Source organism: Tiliqua scincoides, chromosome 2, assembly GCF_035046505.1.
Source record: "Tiliqua scincoides isolate rTilSci1 chromosome 2, rTilSci1.hap2, whole genome shotgun sequence".
NCBI lineage: Eukaryota > Metazoa > Chordata > Lepidosauria > Squamata > Scincidae > Tiliqua > Tiliqua scincoides.
Genome location: NC_089822.1, coordinates 9155813 through 9170053, shown reverse-complemented (window position 1 = coordinate 9170053; position 14241 = coordinate 9155813). Strand labels below are relative to the sequence as shown.

General features: G+C 45.2%; 1 pseudogene; it reads left to right on the top strand.

The window, feature by feature from the left end:
- Window positions 1–12005: 12005 nt before the first annotated feature.
- LOC136642670 (5S ribosomal RNA) lies at window positions 12006–12119 on the top strand (annotated as a pseudogene).
- Window positions 12120–14241: the final 2122 nt, after the last annotated feature.

Here is a 14241-nt window from a genome sequence, read left to right as displayed (position 1 = left end):
TATACCATAGTCTTTCGAGACAGAAGGTTGCCAACCAATTTCTCCCCCACCATTACTTATTGTACCACTCACGCCTGGCCCGTCAGCAAGCCAGGCACATTAAATGTTTACGGAATAAGGGTGCCCTTACACACACAAACACATAAAATAAAAATAAAAAATAAATAGTGTGTAACTTGCTTTATTTTGCAGAATAGTATCTTTTTATTTTGAATTACACATGGGAGCATCATAATCTTTTTGGTGCTCAAGGTCTCTAATCTGGCCCTGATTGTGTGGATTTCTTCTCAGTGCCATCACTTTTCCCTCAGAGTGCCTGTATATGAGTCCTTCATAATGTCACCAAGGGAGCTATTGGGGCAAAACTGGCAGTTGCCAGTGGGGGAAGGTTTTTCCCCTCAGAAGCCTTAGAATGATCCTACTGGGGAATTCTGGGGGAAAATTCATGGTGGCCAATGGTCACCAAGAAGAGGTCCATAGCATTGTTACCAAGGTGACCAAAGAGACAGTAGAAACACAATCAGAGAAGGGAAAGGGCAGCTGTCATAGCTGCCACCCATAAGAAAGACCCCAAAAACTTTCTCATTCCCCCCCCCCCCCCATCTTCAAACTTGTCCCCTCATTTTTGCCACCTGGGAATGAGGTACAGAAAATGAGAGGTACATTTCACATTGGACTTATCTCAAACAGAGAATCACCGTCTAACCCTAAGGGCCAATGTTGTACCACATGGTAACTTGATGCTGACAAAGGTGTGCCAGAATTAAAAGCTATCACTTGCAGACCATCTGCAACTAAAAGCTCAGGGGGTTGAAATGTGGACACTGGCAAGTCTCGGGTGGACAAGGCAATTTTTTAAGGCATAATCAAAGTCTTCCTAGAAGCAAAATGGGAATAAAATCAGGATGCTGATTTACCAGGGACAGCTACTAGGTGATCAAGAGTGTCCCTAGTGAATAGGGAATGATTGGGTATTTGCATTCTCTGCAGAGAGGCAGATTTTGGAAGAGATTCACTCTTAAATAGTCAGCAATTCTATGCAATCATGTCACACTGAACTGGGGGAAGACTTGGGCTCCGAAAGCTCCAGTCAGAGTCAGAAGGACTCAATTTAATCAGAGTGCTTTTACAATGTTTGTCACCATCTTAATGCACTCAATTATACCCCAGACAAGTGTCTGGGGACAAAGAGAACAGGCAAAGGAGAATCTCGCAAGAAGTGGCACTACGCAATATTTGCTAAACAAAAATAAACTTCGTTTGATTTCCTTTCGGGACACAAATGCGCCACATCTTCCCAGACAATGGACAGGGCAATTAAAAAAGAACAAGCTTTGCCACTGCAGGTTGAATGGAGCCACTTCAAGTGCTCGACCTTAAACAGATGCTGCTTCTTTTGTCCACTTGAACAAAAAGGGGTCTGTGGCTCCTGGAGGTGGCTATTGACGGGCGTAGACTCTGTGGGGTTGGCTTAAAAAAATAAAATAAAAGTGTGGGTTCACACACAGAGGCGATGCACCCATTGTCTCTTAACAACTGTGCACTGGAGGCCTTGGTGTGGAACTAAGGAGCACACCTGGAGTTCAGCCGTCTTTTGCTGTGAGGCTCTGCAGAGAGAAAATTTGGTGACCAAATGATTTAGCAGCAGATGTCTATTCCCAAGCAGGGAGGCCCCTCCACCCGGTACAAGTACACAGAGACTGTTAAGTCCCCCTGCGGAAGATACTTTAGCCTTCCCCGCAGACAACTGAGAATCCTAGTAATTTATTTTACCCACTGCTGTGGCTCAGGGGCCCTCCTGCCTGCAGGGCATGAATTACAAAAGTGCACAGAGTAAATCGGCAGGGATTTAACATGTAGCTTTGCTGAAATTGGGGGGGGGGGTCAACCCACTTTTGTGTCAGGCTCAGGGACCTTTCTTCCAGCTACACAATTAAATATAAAAGGAAGGAACCTTTTTATGAGACACCCCCGCCACCAACTCAGCCACATTCTTAAGCCACACACAAAAATATAAAAATGAAATAAAATGTGCTGCAGTTTAATAGAATTATTAATTCAGGAGAAGGTAAGATGGACATATAGGATATGATCAGTCACTTTTTAAGTAATGAGAGACCATTGAGCATATATGAAAACCTTCCATTGAACTCAGTGGGAATTAACACTGCATGCCTTTTGCTGGATCAGGTACACACTGAAAAAGCAGGTAACACAAGTTATTGAGAACCATAGATCTCAATTATTCTTATAAATAGAAATGCTAGGAAATCCCATCACTTTTTCTGTTGCAGAGTTGAACTAGGAAATTTCCCAGTTGATAAGGGGAGCACATACTTCAAAGAATGACCGCAATCCAGCCTAAAATAAGTAATTTTTGGTCTCATTTATTTCAGCAGGAGAGTTATGTACATGCTTAACACTCTCCCATTGGAATGGCTGGGTCACGTTCAGTGTTTTCAAAATGAAAAACAAGTTCAACATTATTTTGAAATCTCACATTGCTCGAGAATATAGCCAAATGGACCATGAAGTTTGTAGCTCCCTACCCTCTCTTGTTCGAGCTATATATTGGTTCCAAAGGTATTAGGACCTTGGATTTTATAAGAATATCTTCCATTGCACCCCCATTTTTTTTTACTTTGTATGTAGAAGCTAAAGGCACAAAAAAACCAGCCAAGCAAACTCATGCTGGCATTAATTCCCTGAGATCAGAAAAAAAAAAATATCATGCAGTTAAGCTCTGTTCTGCTTAACATTAATTTACACATCCCTCCTCTTGTCCTCACACAGACTAGAGAGGAATACATAGGTGGAGATCCAATGATAGGACCTTTAGCAAGCAAAACAGAAACCAGGGCAACAGAGAAAGGAAGAAATGGGCTGGCTGCCAGGATGTCCAGTTGACATTGGTTTTCCCATTAATCTCAGGGCACCTGCCCTCTTATTACCTTTCTATACCCTCAGCCCCTCCTCTGCCATCAAGAATGGAGATTTGACTTTAAATAGATTTTCATATTGTATCTAAAAATGCAGCTTATTAGACACAAGGCTCATTTTTCACATTGGGACAGTTCAAAATCGAAGGCATAATTAGAGGCTCCAGAGGGTTGATTGCTGAAGCACCTGCTTAAATGCTCATCTGTCCCATTGATTGCAGAGAGTGAGTGGAGAGCAAGAGAGAAAAGCACACTTGGCTACCCCACGGCCGCCTCCAACCTCCCCTGCCGGGAGCACTCTAGCAAATGACTTTCTTTTTTTCCTCGGTGTTCCTTGTTTGCTCTAGCCAATGTGAGCAGTTCTTGCAATGGAAGGACATCATCCAAAGGATGAGTCCTAGAGCAGGTGCAATCTAATGTGTTCCTAAGTGATTTGGACTCCAGGCGAGCAGTAAGGTGGCCAAGTTTGCAAATAACACCAGATCGTTGACGGTGGTGAAAGCTCAAAGTAGATTAAGTGAGTGGGCAACAAAAAGGAGAATGAAGTTCAGTGTAAGCAAGCATAGAGGGATACACCCAGGGGCACCAAAATCCTAACTTCACATTCCTATGCCAGCCAACCAAATCACATGTTCCTGTGTTCCCCACCCTTGTCTGGTAACCTACAGGGTCATATAGGCTTCATGCCTGCAGGCCTGCATTCCAACTAGCATATAGCTACCAGTTCCATCCCTTGATGTCAGGACACGAGGAGTTCAGGCGTACTCAACTCCCCCCTGCTGCTTACAAAGGTGTGTGCATGGAACTCCTGTTCATTAAGAACATAAGAACAGCCCCACTGGATCCGGCCATAGGCCCAGCTAGTCCAGCTTCCTGTATCTCACAGCGGCCCACCAAATGCCCCAGGGAGCACACCAGATAACAAGAGACCTGCATCCTGGTGCCCTCTCTTGCATCTGGCATTCTGACAGCTGATTTCTAAAATCAGGAGGTTGTACATGCACATCATGGCTTGTAACCCATAATGGATTTTTCCTCCAGAAACTTGTCGAATCCCCTTTTAAAGGCATTCAGGCCAGATGCTGTCACCACATCCTGTGGCAAGGAGTTCCATAGAACGACCACACGCTGAGTAAATAAATATTTTCTTTTGTCTGTCCTAACCCTCCCAACACTCAATTTTAGTGGATGTCCCTTGGTTTTGGTGTTATGTGAGAGTGTAAAGAGCATCTCCCTATCCACTCTGTCCATCCTCTGCATAATTTTGTATGTCTCAATCATGTCCCCCCTCAGGCGCCTCTTTTCTAGGCTAAAGAGGCCCAAACGCCATAGCCTTTCCTCATAAGGAAGGTGCCCCAGCCCAGTAATCATCTTAGTCGCTCTCTCTTGCACCTTTTCCATTTCCACTATGTCCTTTTTGTGATGTGGCGACCAGAACTGGACACAATACTCCAGGTGTGGCCTTACCATCAATTTGTACAATAGCATTATAATATTAGCATTATATTATAACATTATCAGGAACTGATATCATTATTATGATTATTATAATATCCTGATCATATCCTGATCATTATTATTATATCCTGATTATTATCAGGAACTGATATCATAACATTATCAGGAACTCTGGCACAATCATAGTTCCCAGTTCCAGAGAATGGTTCCACATAGGTACTCTTATATGCATGTAGGAGCAGTTGCTAGGGAGGTGCAGGGCATGTGGGCCACACAGGGTAATAGGCATACACATTTATACAACACACACATACACACACACACACCCCTCACAGGGTTGTTGTGAGGACAAAAGGAGAAGCTGTGTACACTGCCCTGAGCTCTTTGGAGGAAGGGCATATAAAAATGTGATATATATATATGCAGCATGCAATGAAACAAGCCACGCTGAAGTATCAATCAAAAGTTATAACCAAAAAGGGGGCAGAGCAATGGTATATCACCACAACCACCACCAGGGTCATTGCCCTGCGTGGGAGGAGGTCCATCTTGGGGATGACACCAGTTGACACAAAACCTGCACCAGTTGACACAAAACCTACTTACTCTACTGTGTAGGAGCCCTTTACTCGCACTCACAATACCTTGGCCATATTTATCTCACAGTATAAGAGTCCAGGATTCAGGGAGCGATTTTGTGATTAATGATTTATAAAGTGGCAGAGCAGGGAGAAAGGTATTTAAGGCAACAAAGGAGTTCTCATTGAATGCCTCCTTCCTTAGCTTTCTTTGTAATCATCTGCCGAATAATAGACGTAATGAACTTATGATTCGCAGTGTTTCCGAAACCGCATTACTCAATTAAAAGCCTCTGCTTAATGGACCAGAATTCAATCTAGAGACAATAAAGATGCTGAAACTTGAACAAGTCAGGTTGTTTTTTTTTTTTTTCTTTTTCACCTTCCTGCCACCTTCAGAGGTTTAGCCTCTGGTAATACTATCCTTCTGAAATAGCTGGAGGGCTTGGTGATGCAAACTTTCTGTCATGAAAGGACCGGCTGCTTCTGACTCAGTTCTTTTCAGCATGCAAGCTAGAACTCCCCTTTCCAAGTGAAAATCATTGTCATGGGTATCCCTTGCTCTTTTATAACCTCCTATCTCCTCCCAGAACATAGAATTGTAGAACTGGAAGGGACTTCAAGATCACTGTGCCCAGCCCTCTGCCAATACAGGCTGTCTGTGGCTACAAACATCCCTGATACATCAATATCCAGACTCTGCTCCAAAAATGTAGAGACCATTTGGACACAGTTGCGGGCCTACCATAAGTTCCGATGGGACAAAAGCCCCAGGCACGAGGTGCTAGGCCTCATGGAAGCATCTCCGAGGCTCCTGACGGGGGCTGAAACTGTGTTTCCAGTTTCCCAGAAGCACAGTTTATAGCTTTTAGAGAGGTGTCCCCGATGTGGGTGGAGGTTGTGCAAAGCTCCATGAGCTTCAGGTGAGTAGGGGGGGATGGATTTTTGTGGGGGGATGGCGATAGCCCATGGGGGTGCCATCACGGAGCTTTGCCCAGGGAGCAGGGCTTTGGAGGTCCGCTGCTGACTGGACAGTTCATACCATCAGGACATTCTTCCAAAAATTTAATGAAAATCTCCCTTATTGTACTATTAACCCATCTGTCCTGGTCAGTGGAATAGCTAAGTGGGGCAAGGGGGTACATTGCCACACCCTGAGGAGGTGCCAACTTACATCCTTGATGGCGGACCTGAGACAAAAAAAGAAAAAGCAGCCTTCTGAGGTCTGGGGAAGCTTTGCATGGTCTCCGCATGTCTCCGATCACCTCCCAGGCAGGGGCATTGTTAAATACCCTGGACATGTTTCTCTCCAGACTTTGCATCTCCCTGCACAGTGGCATAGTGGTAAATTTTGAGGTGCATGAACAAATCATGGCTCCTCCCACCCCATCCCAGTGTTCAATCTCTGTTGATAAATCTCTAGAACCTCTGTCCCAAGTCAATGGTGTTACGCAAGTTGAGTTTTGGCCCAGTGTATATGCAAGACAGTCTCTTGGTGAGAAATCCCTAAAGTGATTTTTGAATCTGGAATTATGACTGTGAGTTCTGTTCATTTTTCAGCTGCCAGCTGAAGCAGGCAGCCAAAGCTGATTCCCGCACTGTTTATGCTGTGAACTCCACCATGGGAGTGGAGAGCTTTCAACTATCACACTACATTCACTATAATTAAACCTTTCATGAAAGCTTTCGGTATGACTGTATAACTCAACTTCTTCTTGGGGCCAGAGTATGGAGGGAAAGCGTCCTCTATCAGTCTCAATGGCCTGGCTCATTACTTTCTACGGTTTAGGAGAATTAACCAACGGCATAGCTAGAGGGCTAGAGCTAGAGTTTTGCAGGCACCTGAACACACTATTCAACCAGCCCCTCTCCCTCCCTGAGCCATTCTGAATTGTGGGAGCAAAACGGAGATGTTCTGCCTTCATTTTGCTCCCACCATGCAGAATGGTTCCAAAGGGGAGGGATTGAGACCACTTGTATGGAACATGCAAGCACCTGCAAAACTTAGTGCTTTGCACCCCCTCTAGCTATGCCACTGGAATGAACAGTGCATTTCTTGCACAAATCAGATACTAAAGAACACGTACTAGGAAGTGCACTGATATATGGTTTTTGTATTGTATTGGCAACCTTCAGTCTCGAAAGACTACGGTATCGCGCTCTGAAAGGTGGTTCTGGCACAGCGTCTAGTGTGGCTGAAAAGGCCAATTCGGGAGTGACAATCCCTTCCACACCGGGAGCAAGTGCAGTCTGTCCCTGGTCTGTCTCCTTCCTTCTTTGCCTCTTTGCCTCAGACTGATACAGACAAACATAATCACATCAAGATAAAACATTGGGATCAAATATAAAAATAGAAACTGTAAAAACCATTAAAACCATTAAAAAAATTTCAACATAAAAGCAGATTAAAATTCAAATAGTGTACAACAGCATAAATGTTAAGGAAGTAAGAAGGAGTCCCTAATGAATGCTTCCCTCCCCAAAGACCAGGCAAAACAGATGGGTCTTCAAACCCTGCCAGAACCATGTACTGAAGAGACTGCTCTCAGATCTTCTGGCAGCTTATTCCAGCGCAGAGGTGCCACAACCAAGAAGGCCTTATCCCTGGACTTCATCCCCCTGGCTTCAGATGGTGGAGGTATCCTAAGATGACCCTATTCTGATGACCAGGGAACGTGCAGGAATATATGGGGGAAGGCAGTCCATGAGATATCCTGGTCCTATGCCAAAGGTCATCACCAACACCTTAAATTAGGCTCAGAAAGGAGTGGGCAGCCAGTGTAGCCGCTGGAGCAATGGTATAGTGAGTTCTACATGTTGAGCCCCAGGGTCTAACCAAGTTGCTGCATTCTGCAAAAACTGCATCTTCCGAACTGTTTCAAGTGGAAGATGAGTAACAACAGTGCTCAAACTATAAGAGAAGATAGGGAAGCCTGCAAGGAAATCAATCACATCCAGTCTCCTAAACTTCCTGACTTCCCCCAATTAAGACATATAATGCTTCTACATCTTCTAAAAACCTGAACTAAACTAATGGGACTAAACTTGAACTGGAACTAAAAGGACTGGGACAAAGAGTAAGGGGGCTAGAGGGCTGCTCCCTTCCTATAATGTGAACACTGGAAAATTATTGTTTTTTAGACGGCTGACACTGGTTCGAGACATCAGAACTGCATTTTTCATGACCGACTTAGGTCTGAATCTATGATGGCCCCATTTAATCATGATTGTACAGTGGAACCCCTTCAATCAGTTTGCCACTGAATATAAATTGCTGAAGGACAGGAACAGGAGAGGGCTATTGGTTTGTGTCTTGCAGACATCTGGCTGGCCACTGTAGAGAAAGCTGATACTAGATGAGAGGGACCTTTGCTTAGTCTGATCCAGCAAGGCTCTTGTAGTATTCCTATAGAAATGCTGATCAAAACCTGTCCATTGCAAGATGGTGTCGGGATTTGGAAGAAAGCGGTTTTTAGAGAAGAAAGGATGAGTGCTTAATGCCAGTGGCGGACCTGCCATTAAATGAAAGGGGCAAATGCTCCAGGCACAGAGCCTCACATGCCTTTAGGACTGCACGGAAGCCTCTCTAAGGTTCCCAACATGGTCAGAAACCATGCTTCTGGTTTGGTGGAAGCATAGTTTAAGACTGAGGTATTCAATCTGTGCGTCCTGCCTCCCTGGTGAAGCGTGGCTAGCCTCCAGGGGTGCTGCCAGGCATCTCTGGGAGAGAGGCTGGGCTGGGCTGGGCTGCTGCTCTGCTCAGCTGCACATGCTGCCTGCTGACTTGCTGCTTTTCTGCAGCTGTGAACGAGGTGGGTGGGGCAGCATGAGGCTGGGAGGGCGTGTGAAACATGGTGGGGGGAGGTGGGAGAGAAGGCTGGCTGGGCAGGCAGAGGTGCCCCATCTCATCATGGAGTGTCTCCATGTGCAACCTCACCCCAAGGACTACATTTCCCAGTGTGCCCCTCGCCCTGGGCATCCTGGGATTGGTCAAGGCTGCTTGGGAAGGAAGGAGCCAGCCTGCTCCTAGTGTCCAAATGCCCCAGCCTGCACCCCTCCGTCTTGCCTGGGAGGAACAGGGGTGGCGTCTGTATGCTAGGTGAATGTGTGTGAGCAGCCCCCATCTGCTTTGGGGCGAGTTGTAATCTTGCTGTATGTGACTGCAATCCTTTCCACACTTTCCTGGGAGTAAACCCCATTGACTCAAAGGGGGCTTACTTCTGAGTAGACCTACATAGGCGTGGTGTCTGTGTCAGCTTAACCCAGGATCTTCACCTTTCTCTTTTTCCTCCCCCTTCAAAAAAGAAAAAAAGCCACTCTTGATGGCTTTGTCTCCAAAAATCACCCACTTTTAAAATCATTTGGAACAATATCAAAAGTATACCGAGGCAAAACTGTTGGACATTTTAAGAGCAAGGCAGCTCTTCTGTTCATTTGAGACTGTGATAACCTTGGCATAGATAGCACTTGGACACGGCAGGGTGCTGTTACATAGAGATGCTACGTGAAAGTCTGGAATTTGCCTCGAGGATGTCTAAGCTTCCTTAGGAATCTGGTATTCTGGACACTCTGCAACCCACACCTGTTGCAGGACAGGTCAACATAGCAAAGTCAGTGGCCCATTTTAGGAGTGTTATGCAGTAGCATAGCTAGACGGTGCAAAGTGCCAAGTTTTGCAGGGAGCCTCACTGTGCTGGAAAGCAGGTTAGGATTTGGGCCTAAGTTTTGCAGGGAGCCTCACCACATTGTGCAAGCAGCCCCTCCGTCTCCCCTTCAGAATCATTCCAGGCCACTAGAGCAAAACGGAGGCATGCTCTGGGTCTTCTCTACCATTTGCTCCCATTTTGCTGTAGTGGCCTGGAATGATTCTGAAGGGGAGGCAAAGGGGCTGCTTGCACAGTGCGGTGAGGCTCCCTGCAAAACTTAGGCCCAAATTCTAACCCACTTTCCAGCACTGGCATAGTTGTGTCAATGGGGCATGTGCTGCATCCTGCAGTTGGAGGGCACTCACGGAGGCCTCCTCAAAGTAAGAGAATGATTATTCCCTTACCTTGGAGCTACATTGTTTTTATGTTGGTGCTGGAAAGTGGGTTAGGATTGCGCCCTTAGTACTTTTCACCCCCTCTAAGCTATGCTACTGCTCTTTTGCAATTCCATTTGATCAATTACATGGGTGATTCTGCAGCTGTGACCCTAGTGACAGCACCAGAAAAACATATTGGGGAGCTCATATCAAGGAGAAACCATACAAAAAAAAAAAAAAAAAAAAGGCATATTCTATCCTCTTCCCCCCTTTGCAAGTTCTGACACTGACAGATGGCACTGAGACTATGGAAAACTTTATATATGTATTGATTGACAGTAATAAAAAATGTGTGGGAGGTGCCTTTTATTTAAGTAAGCACTAGGATCCAGGATTGGTTAGTGGTAACTGGGGGCTGAGATCAGGCATCTCATCTGATCTTGGAAGCTAAGCAGGATCAGGCCTGGTTAGTACTTGGATGGGAGACCGCCCAGGAATACCGGGTGCTGTAGGCTTATACCATATAGTCTTTCGAGACTGAAGGTTGCCAACCTATAACTGGGGGCTACCTCTGGGGCAGCACTTGACCTCCCTTCTACCTGTGACATCATCTGTGGATGGCATGTGGACCAATGGTGCACATCTGGATGATTCTTGCGTCTAGAGCTGTTTTCAGATGACCATTGCACATGCAACACACACAGGGAGGTGCGGGGTCCTAGTGGCAAGCCTCCCCTCCAAGTCTCACTCTTCGTAGATGGTATGTGTAGTGTGGGGTTGTGAAGACAGTCTACTGAATGCACATAGGTCTGGGACAGTGCTTGAAATCGTCGTCATCGTCTCGCAACATACATTCATTTTGTGCTCAATTGTCATCTGAAAAGTGCACAATGCATAATCTTGGTTTGCAAAATTTCAAAAGTGCAAATTTCATTGTCACAACCACAAATAGGTGTCCTGAATTAGAGTTTTTCAATGACTGTCACACACAATGTTTCATTGTGCAAGCTGGTATCTAATTTCATAGAATGATTAGGGACATTAATGTTGTCTTTGGGGCAACATTCCGGCATCAATGCAGCAGCAAGTCCAGCAATACTGAAACATAAACAAGGATAAGGAACAGCAAGTCTGTCAGCACTCTGGGCAGGGAATAATGTGCACTTATGCTCAAATATGAACTGATTTCTCATGTAACTTAAATGGAAAATCTTGCCTATATCCTTGAAAAAATGTCATGATGTACCTTTTTAGACAAAGTGAAAATAGCTGCGGAAATAGCTATGGAGTTTTCCACATCACTACTTGAGATCATGGCAAAAAGGAAAATGCTGAGGTTTCGTTTTCGTTTATGAAGAGAACACATTATGAACACTGATTTAAAGCCGGGGGGAGTGAGATGGAAGCGTATGCCTACATTTTGTTTCCCCTACCCGGAATGGCTGTGAAGGGGAGGGGGAGAGGCCGCTTGCCCACTGCGGTGAGGTTCCCTGCAAAACTTGGTGCTTTGCACCCCCTCTAGCTATGCCACTGAAGCAGATTCTGGTGAAAAGATTCTTGATGGGCTCGAGAATCCACCTGGTCAGTATGGATGCAACATGGATGGGCTTTATTGCAATACTCATTTTAAATTCATTGAATATGATAGTTGCATGTGCTGGCATTGATGAGGATGCCACCGCTGACAAATGGTAGAGAGCTAAAAGAAAGTTAAAAGAACTCTTTTTTGCTCAGACTTAGTGGGCAAGGGTTCAAAAGTCTTCTCCAAACCTTGCCACACTAATTTTTGCTGTGGCTGCTCCCTGCTCAAAGGATCTTAGAGGTAGCAGTAATTTCCCTCTCTGGACCTGAAGACAGGTGTCATTCTGAAGCCAAATCAGAATGACAGAATCCAGCTCCTTGATTCTGCTCCCACTCTGATCTGGTTTAAAGGTGATCTCATTGGGGCAATGGGTAGGAATGGACAAACTTTGGGGAAAAAAAATTAGGGTAAGCAGTAGAAGGGAAGGCAACTGTTACCCTGCACATGCCCGATCTCGTCTGATCTCGGAAGCTAAGCAGGGTCAAGCCTGGTTAGTACTTGGATGGGAGACCGCCTGGGAATACCAGGTGCTGTAGGCTTATTCCATAGTCTTTCGAGGCTGAAGGTTGCCAACCAGAAGGGAAGGCGACTGGCTACCAGGCAGTGGAACAAGCAATTCACACTTGTTTGCATCCACCCACTGTCAACACTTGCAACAAAGAGTTGCTTAGGACCTCATCCACTATTTCAGGAGTCTCCAAACCCCAGCCCGGGGGCCAGATGCAGCCTGCTGTGAGCCTCTATCTGGCCCACGGCCAGTCTCTGATCCCTTGAGAGCCTCTGGCCCAGCTGACCAAACACAACCAGAGTTGTGCTTGTGGGGTGGGGGAATGGGGGTCCATTGAAGTGTGTGCTTTGGGCTGTGTTTGGAGAAATCCTGGACATTTGAGTCCATTTATTCATTCATCTAAGTTCCATCTCTACTGTATTTATTTAAATTTTAGATTTAATTTTTTTTTCCCCCCGGCCCTTGACACTGTGCCAGATGTTTGATGTGGCCCTTTGGCCAAAAAGTTTAGAGACCCCTGCACTATTTGATCGCTCAATGGCAGTTCAAACTCCCAATTATTATTTTTTTCCCAATTATTCCCAATTATTTGATTTATCTCTGTAAACCGCTTTGTGAATTTTTTTGTTGAAAAGCGGTATAATAATAATAATAATAATAATAATAATAATAATAATAATAATAATAATAATAATAATAATAATAATAATTCCCTAAATATCAGTGGTGTAGCTAGAGGGGGTGCAGAGCACTAAGTTTTGCAGAGAGCTTCATTGCAGCGTGCAATCATCCCCTCCTCCCCTTCAGAGCCATTCTGGGTGATGGGAGTAATACGGACGGGCTTTGCATCCCCTCCTAGCTACTCTACTGCCGTACATTCCCTGATTTCATCAGACATTTTCCACATATTCATAGGTTCACATCTCAAACTTTAAGGGATAGCAGCCTGTGTGCTTTAAAAGAAGAAATTGGCATTATTTCAGTGTCTGGTGTCGGAATCCGATATGCAAAAATATTGAAAACACATTTGCTGTCTGGAACCAGCAATTATTATACTTGAAATAAAATAGAACTTCCCCAGCTGATGTCTCTGCAAGTGTACAGCAGCTTATGGACAAAGAAGAGGTGAGGTGGAACTTCCTTGTGCAGAGATCAGTCTAATAAAGGCCCAATGGCCTTATCTAATATCTTCCTCTTCTATGTAAAGCTCCTGGGAAGTAATTGGCCAAAATGACTGGGGCTGTGTCATTGCACTGTCCTATTATGTTCATTGGAACATCTTCCTTAAATATTAGTGCCAAGGAATTAAAACCAGATAACAGGGCCATTAATAAACTATGGGGGGACGTAATTGATCTGTGGAGGTTTAATGATGACTCTGAGCGATCATGCACAGAGTGGCTATTCATCTCTCCATCAGCGTCCAGCTTCCGACTATTCATGATGATGGGCTCACTCGGAAAGGGGAAGCCTTATCTCCGCTAATGGCTGGGATGTAAGAGCTTTCTCCAGCAAGATAGATGGTTATGGCCTTGCTGTATTAATTAGGCATGCTTCTCTGTAGCCCTGAATCATTTAACAAAGAGGGTAGTCACCTTTTCACTCCACTCTCTCTGCACTTCGAGGAACAATTCAACCTCTTCCTTTGATCTTCAGAACCTGCCAACCTTATTGTAAATGTTAGCTTACTTGGGTCTCATGCACATTTTTTATTTACTATGTTTACATTCTCTAAGGTATGTGTACCACTGGTGGTACTTGAACTCTTGGCCGGTGGTATGTGATCGCTCTGATCTTTACTCAGTTGCTCACAAGAACAGTGCTTCACAGTTTTGCTTTCCCTTTATATGGCTGAGGGATGAGGAAACTGGTTTCAGTGATGCAAGCTCAAGTTTCTCATTATTTTTGATGCCTCCATTCTATTCACATTTTAAAAATGCAATAGGCATGACTTACTTAGGGCCCGAGCCTGACCTGTGATTGTCAACTCCGTGCTGGCGCGCAGTGTCTCAAAAGTGTCATAAAGCATGCCTGCGACATGTTCTGCCCAGCCAACATGGGTGCTGGCTCAGTACAAGCCCATGCTGAACCAAGGCTGTGTGGATGATTGGCAACTGCCACCCGGAGCTCCGGGTGAGCACTGGGTGGCAGAG